The 15,582-nt window shown below is 50.0% G+C and overlaps 1 protein-coding gene across 1 annotated transcript in view; it reads right to left on the bottom strand.

Annotated features, from left to right (window-relative positions):
- Nucleotides 1–15,582, bottom strand: part of LOC137620794 (uncharacterized) — a 518,290-nt gene that overhangs the window by 330,197 nt on the left and 172,511 nt on the right. The gene's annotated exons all lie outside the window — the stretch shown is intronic.

The raw sequence follows: 15,582 nt of genomic DNA, 5'->3' as shown, positions 1-15,582 counted from the left end.
CTCTAAAGCAGACCTGCTTACGGTCCTCATTGGGGGATGCCCGCCCTTTTTTAAAGGACACATCCCAGTTCCTGATCGTCCTGCCAGCTGACCCTTCAATCTACTAGCGCGTGAAGCGCGTGCGCGCTCGCCGATTTTCATACGCGCGCAAGCGCCGACGATGTTTTTACATGCGCAAGCGCCGACGATCTTCTTACGCGTGTAAGAGCTGACGACTGTCCGCACGGGGGTACCGATGGTTTCTCGCGCGCGCACCGCTACCTTCCCGTGCGCGCATGCGCGCTCGCCGATCTTCTTACGCGTGCGCGCTCGCCGATCTTCTTACGCGTGCGCGCTCGCCGATCTTCTTACGCGTGCGCGCTCGCCGATCTTCTTACGCGTGCGCGCTCGCCGATCTTCTTACGCGTGCGCGCTCGCCGATCTTCTTACGCGTGCGCGCTCGCCGATCTTCTTACGCGTGCGCGCTCGCCGATCTTCTTACGCGTGCGCGCTCGCCGATCTTCTTACGCGTGCGCGCTCGCCGATCTTCTTACGCGTGCGCGCTCGCCGATCTTCTTACGCGTGCGCGCTCGCCGATCTTCTTACGCGTGCGCGCTCGCCGATCTTCTTACGCGTGCGCGCTCGCCGATCTTCTTACGCGCGCAAGCGCCGACGATCTTTTTTGCGCCCGGGTACCGATGGTCTCCCGCGCGCACGCTGATAGCGAGCGCTCGCCGATGGTCTTCCGCGCACGCCAACAAACTCGTATGCGCGTGCGCCGATGGTCTTCCGTGCACGCCAACTAACTCGTACGCGCGCGTGCCAACATTCTGGTATGCGAGTACGCGCCGAGGATCTTATATTTTCGCCCGCACGGGCTCTTCATTCTGATCCTGCACGCAATCTGATTCCTGCGCACTCTATGAAGTCTCGCCCGCGAGCCCCGGGTATCCCCCATCACGCGAGCGCCAGCTCGCTCCCCTGCACAATCGCCAATACCCTCCCACGCGCAACGGCTGCAGTACAACGCTCGGTAAGGGCGCCATCACCGCATCCCCCCCCCCCCGCAAGCGCAGAACAGCGCGCTTGCCGGTAGGGGGGAAGCTTCCAGAAAGGTCCAGGGACATTTCTTCCTCATCTTCTTTCTTCTTACAGGCGACTCCCGCTCCAGAGGGAGTGTCTGACAGCGCAGCCATCAGCCCTGGTTTGGGGCTCTAATCAGAGCGGTAGCAAAGGCTTTCAAGCCTGTTCTCTCTGAGTTGGGCCACAAATCTTTGGCTGCATCTACTCCCCTGAAGAGGAAAAGAGGAGTTTCGGATGCGGTAACTTCTCCGATGACGAAGCTGTCTCCTCGTAAGTCTTCAAGGCAGGCTCCCTCCCCCCTCAGACTTTTCTCCCTTCCCTTCGGACGAGGATTTCCCGTCCTCAGGTGAGTCACATGAGGTGAGACGTTCCCCCATCACACCATTGAGGGAAACCCCACCTCGCGCGGTAAAGTCTTCTCGAATAAGGGTGGAGAAGAGCCTGCCTCTGTCGTTGTTGGAGTCCTGCATCTCTCCCAGGAGGGAGTCGAAGGACTCCAAGACAATACCGGGAGGCCCCTAGCACCGAAATCTACAAGCTCAGACATTCTTCCGTTATGGGAACGAACCTGTTTGAGCCTAAGGACGTGGAGCAGGCTGCTGAGAGGTGGAGGAAGTCACCAAGACTCCCTCCTACATAGGGCTGTGACATTCAACCCCTATAAACCTCCAGCACCCCAGCAGCCACGTCCCAAAACGACCACGAAACCGACAACGATAGCGAAGACAGTGGTGTCTAAGCCCTTTCCGGTCAAGGACAAGAAAGGCAAGAAGTCCTCCAGGGGAGGGAAGAATCCTAGAGGGAGCAGCCGAGGCCGTAAACGCTAGGATTGGCAGTGCCCCTGCATGTCCGCCAGTGGGGCGATGCCTACAAGGTTGCGCAGACAGGTGGCAGCAACTCGGGGCCGATTCCTGGACGATTTCCGCAATCAGTCGGGGATATCGCGTCCCGTTCACAACATCTCTACCTCCCCTGAGGATGAATCCGGTGTCATTTAGCTCCCTTGCCATGGGATCAGCAAGGGGGCGGGCCCTTAGGGCAGAGGTCCAGATTAAAGCAAACTCCGTTCAGCATGGAGACCGCAAACACGGTCAGACTTGCAGTGAAACCGCAAGACTTCATTTGTATACTGGATCTGAAGGATGCGTACTTCCAGATCCCAGTCCATCCGTCTTCAAGGAAGTACTTAGGATTCAGCCTAGACCACAAGGGGTACCAGTTCAAGGTGCTGTGTTTCGGTCTCTCCACAGCACCACAGGTTTTCACCAGAAGTGTTCACCCTAATATCATCGTGGGCACACAGAATCGGCATCCGTTTCCTCCGTTATCTGGATGACTGGCTGATCCTAGCAGACTCGGACTCATCCCTTCTTCGACACCGAGACAAACTTCTAGGACTTTGCCCGGATCTGGGGATCATGGTAAATCTTGAGAAGTCCTCTCGCTTTCCACTCAAAGACTGGTTTACCTAGGCATGATTATAGACACCAATCTCCACAAAGCCTTCCCATCAGACGACAGGATAGCAAGGCTGAGAGGGGTCGCAAGCCCTTTCCTCAGACGAGAAGAGCTTGCAACCCAATCGTGGTTACGTCTCCTTGGTCACCTTTCATCCTTGGCTCATCTAGTTCCCAACGATCGCCTCAGGATGAGATCTCTCCAGTGGCGGCTCAAGTCCCGGTGGAATCAAGGTTGCGATTCCCCGAACGTCATGATCCCTATGGGTCCTGCGGAACGGACGGACCGCCAGTGGTGGGTGACAGACGAGAACCTACGAAGAGGAGTGGATCTTCTTGTCCTTCCCCCAGATTTAATGCTGTTTTCGGATGCCTCAAAGAAAGGGCGGTGGGCCCACGTTCTGTACCACAGAACCTCAGGCCTGTGGTCAGAATCAGTAAAGTTCCTCCATATAAATCGTCTAGAGATGAAGGCCGATTTGTTGGCCCTTCAGCAGTTCCAACAATACCTGGCAGGTCACTCTGTGGTGGTGATAAGCAACAACACCACAGTAGTGGCTTATATCAACAAGCAAGGAGGTACCTTTTCGAAGCAGCTATCCCATCTTGCAGTAGAGATACTGAGATGGACCAAAGTCTGCTCGATTCTACTATCGGCGCGTTTCATTCCAGACAAGAGGAATGTGCTCGCCGACAATCTGAGCAGAGCGTCTCAGATAGTGAGTATCGAGTGGTCTTTGTGTCATCTTGTAGCCAACAAAGTCCTGACTTTGTGGGGTTCCCCGACTGGATCTGTTCGCGACAGTGCTGATCTTCAAGATTCCACTGTACTTCCCCCCAGTCCCAGATCCCAAGGCGCTCTGGCAAGATGCCTCCCAACAATGGTGGAACAACATCAACGTGTACGCATTTCCCCCGTTCTGTCTGATGAGGAGGGTGCTCAACAAGACCAGAATATCGGTCAATTTTTCAATGACCCTCATAGCTCCGCTATGGCATCACGCGGAATGGTTTTTAGACCTTCTGCAACTCCTAACGGAACTTCCGAGAGAATTCCTTCCACGACACGATCTACTAAGACAACCACTTGCCAGCATCTTCCACAAAGCCGTAGCTTCGCTACGACTTCACGCCTGGTGACTATCCAGCATCTCCTCGCTGAGAGAGGATTTTTCGCAACAAGTTGCGATTAGGATGTCTGGACATCTGCGAAAATCATCCGCATCTGTCTACCATGCAAAGTGGAAAGTCTTCTGTGGTTGGTGTCGTGGAAGGGGTATCTCCACTCGATGCCACTATTCCAGCAGTAGCGAAGTTCCTTGTGTATTTGCGGGAAGAAAATGCGCCTTTCAGTCTCGGCGGTGAAAGGCTATCGCTCAGCCTAAAGTCTAGCCTTCAGGCTCAAAGAAATGATCTTTCCATCCTCGCTGGAACTTTCCCTACTCATACGAGGTTATGAACTTACCTGCCCTCAGTCGGATGTGAGACCTCCTCCATGGAACGTGGTTTGAGTTCTCAGGTCTCTTAAGAGACCTCACTATGAACCATTACGCCAGGCTTCAGTTCTCCACCTAACTTGGAAGACGGTGTTCTTACTAGCTTTGGCTTCGGTCAAGCGAGTCAATGAACTTCATGGTCTCTCATCTGAAATCACCCATGCAAGGGTATGGGGGGAGGGTAACGTTCAAATTCGTCCCTGAGTTTGGTGCTAAGACTCAAAATCAGGGGGTGCCGGACGCTAGGTTTGACTCCTTCCGGATTCGAGTCTCCGTTCTGTAACAGATGTCCCAGACCTTCTCCTACTGTGACCAGTAAGGAGTCTGAGGCTATATCTCAGAAGAACGGCTGCTGTCTGTCCCCAGGTGCAAGCATTGTTAGCACTGGGAGGATTAAGAGAAGGGTCACCAAGAACACCTTCTCGGCATGGATTCGTAGGATGATCCATCTGTCCCTGAATCCAGACCCTCCTCCGTCACATCGCCCTAGAGCACATGATGTCAGGGGCGTTGCTACGTCCCTGGCCTTCAAGAAAAATTTCTCAGTGACGCAGGTCCTTCAAGCTGGGGTGTGGAAATGTCAGACGACCTTCACAGCCCACTACCTGCACGAAGTGACCCACAGGAGGCTCGATACGTTTTCTATCGGCCCTGTGGTGGCTGCACAACAGCTGGTTTAAAACCTCAGGCTCCTTAGTGGACAAGTAGCAGAAGGTTGAGAGCATTGTTACCCGGTCTTAGTCTGCATGAATGAAAAGTTGTTCCGTAACCGAAATACAAACCACGCTATTTACATTGGGTATTACTTTCGGCGTAGCTGAAATGACGAGCCATTAGATTTTAACGAGGGTTTCCTACCCCGCGCTAGTTAGCAGGGGTAGGGGTAGCTTGCTACCCCTCCCTCCCTCACACACCGGTGAAATGTCTCACTTCACTTTTGGCTCGGACAATGGACAGACGTGCCTGTCTTTGTCCTCGCTTGGTAGCCATTATTTGTTTTGTCTTTACTTAATCACTTACTTTTCTTTTACTCAATATATATGTAAACATTTTTTTGTGTTTATGTACATATTTGAGTATAGAAATCAGTAAGTTTCCTTTTCAGAGTTCGTGCTTGTGTGTGTAGTGTACGATATCTCCGTGTAGCCCTCGGCAGTTAGGCCACCATGGTGTAATTTCATGGGTCGCGATCGAGTTTGACTACGGTCTTTCTCTCTCTCTCTCTCTCTCTCTCTTTGAGGTCGTTCACCCTTTTACTACGTTACCTTTACTACGTCTGAGTAGCTTCCTTCCCGTTTGGGTGGGGTTGCTACGCCGTACGTTTTGTCTCAATTAGTTTATGAATCTAATTGTATTTGTTGATTTTTCAGCTTTTGTAGAACGATTCCTTTCAGGGTTTTCGTTCTTTTTTTAGTGTTCATTCATTTTTAAATTAAATTTTTAAATATTAAACTTAGCCGGTGAATATATAAATAGCTTACGTCTCCGACGGTCGACAGATTCCAAAAACTCGCGAGCGATCGCCATGAAGGCTGCCGGGTGTGCCCACCAGCGCCGACTATCGGCCAGATACCGCATATACTTCTCAACCAAACCAGTTCTTCTCTGTCGGTGGTCCAGACAACATTGGTTCCGTTCGCGCTTGACCTCAAGTTTCTACCGATTGGTGAAGTACTTAGTTTTGGTTTTATTGCTTTCGCCGTGTTGGATTATTCTCAAGCAATACGATCTTCAAAAGAAAGCTTTTGAAAGGAGAGGAAAATTTTTTGCCCTTGCTTTTTTAATCTCGCTCTGGTTTTTCCATAGAGAAAAGATGGCCAACCCTTCCCTCAGTGTACGGAAGTGTGTTAAAGGCTTTTAGTAATTATTTTATCACTTTATAAATTATTGTTGATATTTATAGATTTACCTCTATATATTTTATATCTCACCCGCCTTTATTAGGCCTCTTCGATTCGCTTTCCATTTATACTAAACACCGAGATAAATTTTATGTTTTTGTTTATAAGCGACCTTTGCCTATTCTTTGTAGGCGGTCCTGACTTGGAAAACGAAGTTAAACAACGTTGAGCCCATTCAACTTTTATTTTTGTTTAGATTGATGAGATGAATATTTTTAGAAAATATTTTAAGAAATTTATTCTTTGAATAGTCTTCGTGCTGTTTTTCAAAGATGAACTAACGTTTGGTTTATTTATGCTACGCAGTTTGCGCTCTATCGTTACGATAGAGAAAGAGAGAATCACGGTTTCACTTTGCAGAAAGAGTAAATCGATTTTGACGTTTTGTTCATTCTTCTTACAAACTGAAGTTTTTTAGATACTAATTTAAAGGAACATGTTAATTTTCAATTTCTTAGTCCTTTTAGTTTTTTCCTTTAGTCAAATAACCTTTTATTGACGAAGAGTGAGTGAGCCATTTTCTTGTGAGTGACAAGAGAGAGAGAGAGAGAGAGAGAGAGAGAGAGAGAAAACGATCCGATCTTTATTCTCGTCGCAAGTCTCTGTACAAGGAGTTTGGGAGTGAGTAACGTTGTTCTCGATTCAGATATTTACTTTCGTCCCAAGTCTCTGTACGGGGAGAGAGGATAAAACGTTCTAGTTTTTATTCTCATCCCAAGGCACTGTACGGTGAGAGATTGAAAACGTAGTCCTTAGTGAACTAGTTTTAGTCTCCTCCCCAGTCACTGATCTTGTTAACTTTATATATTTCCGTTTTATTCGATATATATGTATGTTTATTAATTTTTGCATGTGTGTTTCATTTTGTACTAATGTGCTTACATTATACGACATATTTCGCAATTCTAACCTTTTGATGTAAGGGAGAATTGCGTGCTTCAGGTAGAAATCAGCTTTATTCATGTCTAATGTGAAATTATTAAAAAATGCGATATCAGTGAAGAAAGTGCAAAAAACATGTTCAGTGTTGCTGAGGGTTCGTTTGTCACTTGCCTAGTCCGAGACCTCTTTCAGGCTCCCCTGCACCAGGGAGAAGGAATGTCGTAGGACCTAAGGGAGTGAGAGGTGTAAACCAACGAACAGACGTTCCCTCAAAGGTATCAGACGTTGCTCGTCAAGCACGTCCTTGCCATAAGACAGGAGAGACGAAGTTCTCCTCGTCTTCCGATGATTCGTCTCTTTAAAAACCTGGGCGTAAGGTTTCGAGACGTTTGAAACGTTAATTAGTTCCTTCAGAACAAGTTCAACGTCCTAGCTGTAGTTATCATGAGAGTCCCGTTCATAGCGATGACGTTCATGTACAGACGTTTCCGACGTCACGATCTATTCAGAGTGCGCAGCGTGACGTTGAGCTGCAGTCACCGCAGACTCGACGTGACATTGAGCGGTAGACACCGTAGACACGACGTGACGTCGAGCGTCAGTTGATCCGAAGTTGAGTGTTTTGCAAGATATGCTGTTAAAGCTTTCTTCTTTAATAGAAGCTTACGATCCTGTTCCTGTGCGAAAGGATCCTTTGCTTTTTGTACGTCACGGTTCTGGGATACGTGATTCAGGTCTTCAACCTTCTAAACGAGCTTTGTTACGTCACGCTGAGTTATCCCTAGTGTCAGTTTTGCTGTTAACCGAGATGCGGAGCATAAATCTCAATGTAACTTTGATCACTTTGAATGTCAGCCACCGCAGTCACAGCGTGACGTTGAGCTGCAGACACCGCAGACACGACGTGACGTTGAGCGGTAGACACCGTAGACATGACGTGACGTCGAGGGTCAGTCACCATAGTCACGATATAGCATCGAACAGCAGTCACCGCTGTTACTACGTGACGTTTGAACGTCAGTCACTTCTGTCACGACGTGTAGTAGAATAACATTCTCTGCAGTCACAACGTGACATCGACCCTCCAACTTTAACTTCTGTTCATATACAAGTTGATGTAGCCTGTCAGGCTTTTCCTTCACGTCATTCTGAATATAAATCTCCTTCTCGCAAGACTTTAAATTTATCAGATGATGTGCCTTCTGAAGAAGTTGATGACCCCCTTTCAACTAATGTACCTTTGGGGAGTCATTCAGAAGAGGAGTAACCTAGGGTTGTCCAACAATCCCTTGTTTTATAATTATGAATTTCTTTAGGGAAATTTTGTCCTACTTGTTTTGTAACGGCTGCTCCGCCGTCTGAGTTTACTCTTGGCATGACTTTCTTCGACTCCTACATTTACGAAGTCAGTTCTCTCTTGTTCTTCCAAGAGAGCCATGCTCTTACTGGGAGACTGGTTGGAATCCAGGAGAAGTTTAGGAAAGTCTGCTTTTGCTTTTCCTCCTTCTTAATTAGCTTCTCGCTCGAGCGTCTGGTGTGACACAGGAGAAGTTCTCGGCTTGGGAGTACCTGCCTCTGCCCAGGGAGACTTCTTAAGCCTAGTGGACTCTCCTCGTCGTCTAGCCATGAGACGCTCCAAGATTTTATGGTCTGCTTCAGAGCTAGACCATCTCCTGTTAGGAGTTTTTTTCGAGCGTTTGAAGTATTTATTTGTTGGATTGGTCCCTGAGAGCCTTAAGTAAGAAGGTCTCTCCAGCTGTCAATGTATTGCTGTACAAATTATGTCATGCATGAACAAGGCTATAAGGGATGGCTCCAATGAACTGGCAGCCACGTTCACTGCAGGAGTACTTAAGATGTAAGTGCGCTCAATGTGTTCATTGTCAAGACAAAGTTTCACGATGAAGACTACTAAATCTGTCTTGGCAGCAGTAAGGGAAGGCGACTGGATGGTCTCTCTCGACCTTCAGGATGCATACTTCCACATGCCGATTCATCCAAACTTTCAACAATATCTGAGGTTTGTGGACGGGAAAGTAGTGAACCAATTTCGAGCACCGTGCTTCGGCCTCATTCCTGCTCCTGTTGTTTTTACAAGGCTCTTGCAAAATGTAGCAAGCTTTCTACATTTTTTGAGGAATCAGAGCCTCCCTTTATTTTGACGACTGGCTAATCAGGGCGTCGTCATTAAATTGCTGTCTGGAGAACCTCTAATGGACATTAGACCTAACCAAGGAGCTAGGTCTCATAGTGAACGTAGAGAAGTCGTAACTTACAGTACTCCATCCCAGTTTATTCTTTATTTGGGGATGGAGATACAGTGTCGAATTTTTCGGGCCTTTTCGTCTCCCACAAGAATGGAACAAGCTCTGTTAAAAGTCTGTCACTTGCAAGAGAAAAACAGTTGCTCTGTAAGAGTTTGAACGAGCCTCGTGGGAACTCTTTCATCGCTGGAGTAGTTTATCTCTCTGGGGAGACTCAATCTTTGCCCTCTCCAATTTCACCTAAACCATTGGAACAAGGAGAAGGGCTTAGAGAGTATCTCTATCCCAATCTCCAATTCAGTCTAGACATGTCTGACTTGGTGGGACAGCAACATCAGACTGCGAGAAGGTCTTTCTCTTGCGATCAAGAACCCAAACCATGTGTTGTATTCAGATGCATCGGATTTGGGTTAGGGAGCGCCACTGGACAGTCTGGAATGCTCGGGTCTTTGGTCCACGGATCAGAAGGAACTCCATTTAAGGCAAGTAACATCTCTCTTTTGACGAGATTTGTGCAAGGAGAAATGAATGTCTTAGCGGACTGCCTCAGCAGAAGAGGACAAGTCATCTCCATGGAGTGGACGTTGCACAAGACTGTGTGCGAGAAGCTATGGATGACATGGGGTCAACCCACCATAGATCTTTTTGCGACTTCACTGACAAAGAGGCTCTCGACTTACTGCTCTCCAGTTCCAGATCCAGAGGCAGCCCACATTGACGCTTTCCTGCTGGACTGGTCTCGCCTAGACATCTTTGCCTTCCCACCATTCTAGATCCTAGACAAGGTTCTTCAGAAATTCGCTTCTCACGAAGGGACCAGGTTGACGTTGGTTGCTCCCCTCTGGCCCGCGATTGAGTGGTTCACAGAGGTACTTCTATGGCTAGTAGACATTCCAAGAAGTCTACCGTTGCGGATGGATCTCCTGCGTCAGCCTCACATAAAGAGATTTCATCAAAGCCTCCCCGCGCTTCATCTACCTGCCTTCAGACTATCGAAAGACTCTCTAGAGCTCGAGGGTTTTCGAAGGAGGCAGCTAGAGCGATCGCGAGGGCTAGAAGATCCTCTACCATCAGGATTTATCTATCTAAATGGGAGGTATTTAGAGACTGGTGCAAGTCCTCCTCTATTTCCTCTTCCAGTACCTCTGTAGCGCAGATTGCAGATTTTCTGCTTTATCTGAGAAATGGTCGCTCCCTTTCTACATCTACCATTAAAGGCTACAGAAGCATGTTAGCTTCTGTTTTCAGGCATAGAAATTTGGATCTATCTAATAACAAAGATCTTCAAGACCTTCTTAAGTCTTTCGAGACTTTCAAGGAGCCATATTTCTACTCCTGCTTGGAACTTGGACATGGTCCTGCAGTTCCTTATGTCAGACAGGTTTGAACCGTTAAGTTCGGCCTCCCTGAAGGATCTTACCCTCAAGACACTTTTCTTGGTGAGCTTGGCTTCTGCGAAAAGGGGTAGTGAGATACATGCTTTTAGCAAGAATATCGGCTTCTCCGCTAATAAAGCAGTATGCTCTCTTCAGCTTGGTTTTTTGGCCAAAAATGAACTTCTGTCTCGTCCTTGGCCTAAATCATTCGAAATCCCCAGTCTTTCTGAGATTGTGGGGAATGAAGTTGAAAGAGTGCTGTGCCCCGTTAGAGCTCTTAAATTTTATTTATCCAGAACTAAACCGCTGCCAGGTTGTTCAGAGGCTTTATGGTGCTCCGTTAAAAAGCCCTCTTTGCCCATGTCGAAGAATGCGTTGTCTTATTTTATTAGACTTTTGATTAGAGAGGCACACTCTCATTTAAGTGAGAAGGATCGTAATTTGCTTAAAGTCAAGGCTCATGAAGTTAGAGCAATAGCAACTTCGGTAGCGTTTAAGCAAAATAGATCCCTTAAAAGTGTTATGGACGCGACCTTTTGGAGAAGCAAGTCGGTGTTCGCTTCATATTACTTGAAAGATGTCCAGACTCTTTATGAGGACTGCTACACGTTGGGACCATTCGTAGCAGCGAGTGCAGTAGTGGGTGAAGGTTCTACCACTACATTCCCTTAATCCCAATATCCTTTTAATCTACTCTTGAAATTTTTAATCTTGTTTTGGGTTGTACGGGAGACTAAGAAGTCTTTCGCAATCTTTTGATTTGGCGGGTGGTCAAAATATTGTTTCTTGAGAGCGCCCAGATTAAGGGTATTGATGAGGTCCTGTTGTAGGGGTGTTCACCCTGGTTATAGCAGCTCGTGAGAAGTCTTTCAGCATCCTAAGAGGATTGCTGGGCTTCGTGAGGATAGCGGACTAATGAGGCAGAGTAATCATCAGAGTCAGCTTCCTTATCAGGTACCTATACTTAAGTTTTTTTTTTTTTAATATTTGTCAAAAACTCTTGAGCATATACGCCTTTATTGTTTTAATACTGGTCTCTACCCACCACCATGGGTGTGAATCAGCTATTTATATATTCACCGGCTAAGTTTAATATTTAAAAATGATATTTTCAATTTAAAATAAATTTTTGAATATACTTACCCGGTGAATATATATAATTAAAGGCCCTCCCTTCCTCCCCGATAGAGACCCTACGGACTGAGAAGAACTGTTTTGGTTGAGAAGTATATGCGGTATCTGGCCGATAGTCGGCGCTGGTGGGCACACCCGGCATCCTTCATGGCGATCGCTCGCGAGTTTTTGGATTCTGTCGACCGTCGGAGACGTAAGCTATTTATATATTCACCGGGTAAGTATATTCAAAAATTTATTTTAAATTGAAAATATCATAATTACATAGTTACATAGTTACATAATTATAATTGTTATAATTCTGTGTTGGTTACAGCTCTCCTTCCGTGAGTGTAAGTGGTTGTGAGGGCACGTGCCTGTTGTGTAATTCTTGTGTTCCTTTCCCTCGGGATTCCTCTTTGGAGCCTTCCCGGGGGAATGAATGTTAACTAATGATTTTTGTTTTTATTTTTCACAGTTACCGATCTAGTTCATTTCTGTAATGTGACAACGGAGTGAGCTGTCTTGTTGAGGACTGGGGATTCGGCTGTTGCTGCCTCCCCTATGGATCTTCGTCAGGGGCGTGTCTCCTTCTCCTGGAAGTACTCCCGTGACGATTGACAGCTCTCCAGTTCATTTAAGAACACTCAGGAGGCTCGCCTCCTTGGGTGGGTAAATTTCCTTCTGAGGGATGTTTTCCCGTCCGGGATTGAGTTTTTCCCCTTTCGGGGGTTCTCCTCTTGCCTTTTTTTCGTGCGACTATGCTCTTGGTGCTGAGCGGTCACACCTGCAGTTACGCTCAAGGGGCTGAGCAACTGCAGGAGCCCCTCTTCGGAGGATTGCTCTTTTTAGGTCACTGGCTGACCCGTCTCTTCTACGAAGTGTTTCTCTTTCGTTCGCGAGAGAGTACACTCATAGAGACTCCTCTTCGGAGGACTTACGCCGTAAGGGCCTCCCGTCTCCCTATAAGGGTGCTAAGAGGCGCCTTTTTGAATCTTCTCCGTATGCAGCCTGCAGCTCCTACCTCCTTAGATCTCTCCGGGGATCGATCTCCAACGCCTTCCTGACCTTTTGCCCCTGGTGCAGCTGGACAGCAGTCTGACCTCGTCATCCGACGGGCAACGGTCCCTTCGGGGCAAAGGGTTGCCTCCCATGGGGGGTCTTCCCTTGCGTGTCAGGGTTCCCCTGCATGCCCTTCTGCAGTGTTAGCGCACAGGCGCTCTCCTGCTCGTCAGCATTCTCCTGATCGCTAGCGCTCTCCTGTTCGCCAGCGCTCTCCTGTTCGCCAGCGCTCTCCTGTTCGCCAGCGCTCTCCTGTTCGCCAGCGCTCTCCTGTTCGCCAACGCTCTTCTGTTCGCCAGCGCTCTTCTGTTCGCCAGCGCTCTCCTGTTCGTCAGCGCTCTCCTGATGATCATCGCCCACTGCTGCTGTTCCTGTTGTGCGCCCTGCGTGCCATCGGTCTCCTGAGCGCTGTAGATCTCATGCCCGTCAGGGCGCACCTGCGCTTCCAGTTCCTGATTAGCGCCCTGTGCGCCCACGTTCACACGCGCGACCTAGAACTTCGGTTCAGGTCTTGGACAAGGACTCTTCTTCTCTTCGCCCTCGCGATCCGGCTCATCAGCCTGTTCCAGCGCAGCAACGCTCGCGGTCGCCTACGCGTGCTTCTAAGCTACTGTTCGCACAGGATTCCACGCGTCGCCCTTCTGCTCGCCAGCGATCACCTGCTCGCCAGCGATCACCTGCTCGCCAGCGACCACAGACGCGTCAACGTTCGCCTGCTCGTCAGCGATCTCCTGCGCGTCAACGATCGCCATCGATCTGCCACGCGTTACAGGTCCCCTGGACACCATCAGTAGCGATCTAGCGCTCGCCTGCTGTGGACGATCTCCGGTAGCTGAGTCTTGCCGTAGATCTTCCTCCTGCTCGCCAGCGCTCACCTTTACTTCTGTCCTTCTGTGCCCCAGCTTTCTTCAATTGCCAGCGCACATCTGCGCGCCCTTTCCTGCCACGCACCAATGGGCTCCAACGGTTTTTTCTGACCGTCCAGGATCGCCTGATTGAAAGCTCGCATCAGCGCTCACCTTCTTGATGCACCTGCGCACCTTCTGTTTAGCGCGATGCGCGCTAACCATCCCTAGTCTCTTACTCGTCAGCGATCTCCTACGCGCCCGCGCGATTCTTCGCCTGCGCGCTAGCGTTTTGTTAATGCACCACCGCTCGCCAACGAGCCGTCGCTTGCCAACGCGCCATGGCTTGCCGACGCGCCATCGCTTGCCAACGCGCCTTCACTCGCCTATGGGCCATCGCTCGCCAAGACGCGCCATCGCTCGTCAACGCGCCATCGCCCGCCTACGCGCCATCGGTCTCCCGACCGCCTGCGCTCGCCCGCGCGCCCACGTGCCTGCGCGACCACATCCCACGTGCCCGCGCGACCGCACCCCCACGTCCCCGCGCGCCCACGTCCCCGCGCGCCCACGTGCCCGCGCGCCTACGCGCATGCGCGCTCGCACACATGCGCTCCAATGTTCGCCCGCGCTCGAACCAACGGTATTCCATCGCGCGAACCAACGGTGTTCCATCGTGCGAACCAACGGTGTTCCGTCGCGCGAACTGACGGTGTTCCATCGCGCGAACCCACGGTGTTCCATCACGCGAGCGCCGGCTCGATTCCTGCAGTATCCATTGCTTGCCTACGGGTCATCGCTCGCCTGTGAACTTTCGGATTCCGATCGCCACACTCGCCCTCCTTCTGCGCTCCCTCGCGCACTTTCGTCTGCGCTCCTGCGTGCCTTCGCACGGGCGCTGCCACGTTCGGCCACGCGCGAACCATTGATTTACCATTGCGCGAGCGCCAGGGCGAATGCGACCACGATTCCCGTCGGGGTTTCGCAACACGGCCAGCCTGGCGAGTCTTATGGAGCGTATTTCCAGAACACGGTCTTCACCCCGTAAACGCAGAGCATGGTACATGCAAGAGTAGGAAGAATCTTCAGGGAGATCTGAGCAACATTCTTCTTTCCAGACCCTGGGTTAACCCGTCCTCGTCATTCCCTGGAAGGGTCTTGCCAGGGAGCTTTCCGTTCGAGATTTCTCCGTCGGGCAAGGGGTGACTGGTTTAGCCCTTCCTCTTCTCCATCTCGTGGAAGGGGCTTACCAGGTCCTTTCCCTCCTTGGTTGCGACCCGAGGTTTTGTACAAGGAAGCTCCAGGAAGATCATGGGTACTTTCCTCCTCTCGGGCTCAAGCACCTTGGCGTTTCGTCACCAAGTTTCGAACTTGCGGGCAAACTCGATGTTGGAGCATCTAGACGCAGTGACCGAGGGCTTCCTCTCGGGTGTCTCATCCGTGGATGTCGACAAGCTCAGACACTCTTCCATCCTTGGGAAGAGCTTGTTTGAGCCCAAGGACAGAGACATGGACAGCTGTTGTGCGGAGGAAGTCGACTTCCGTTTTCACTCCTCCAAGGCGCTTTCTTCCAGACCCTGCAGGCCTCCGACGCCTCTTCATTCAGCCTCGTCAGCCTAAGTTATCGGACCGGCTACGGCAGCTAAGACAAGGTGTACAATAGCAGTCCCCTCCTGTCAGGGACAGGTAGCACGGGAGGCTCTCCCGGGGAGGCATAATCCTAGAGGGAGCGGCAGAGTTCACAAACTCTAGGATTGGCAACCCCCCTTGCAGGTCTCACGCTGGGGGGAGGCCTAAGGTTACTCGTCCGGATAACAGCTTCCCGATGCCGATTCCTGCACGTTCTCCGTGATCAGCCAAGGATATCGCGCCTTGCTCTTACCATATCTCCGTCACTGTCAGCAAATCCAGTGTCACTGAGCCTCTATGCCATGGGGTCGGCAAGAGGTTTGCCCATTGGGCAGAAGGATCCATGCCTTAGGAGAAGGTCCTCCATAGGGTCGTCGACGGCTCCCCCCCCGGCTTCTTCAGTCGATCCTTTCTTCTGGGAAAGCATTTGAGACGGGAATTCCGTCGTTGACCTCTCAGCTCTGATCAAGTTTGTCGAACAAACTTCATCCAGCATGG

This window comes from Palaemon carinicauda, chromosome 27 (genome assembly GCF_036898095.1).
Source record: "Palaemon carinicauda isolate YSFRI2023 chromosome 27, ASM3689809v2, whole genome shotgun sequence".
In the NCBI taxonomy this organism is placed as follows: Eukaryota; Metazoa; Arthropoda; class Malacostraca; order Decapoda; family Palaemonidae; genus Palaemon; species Palaemon carinicauda.
Note: the sequence above shows the minus strand (reverse complement) of the source record. Positions and strands in the feature narration are given on the sequence as shown.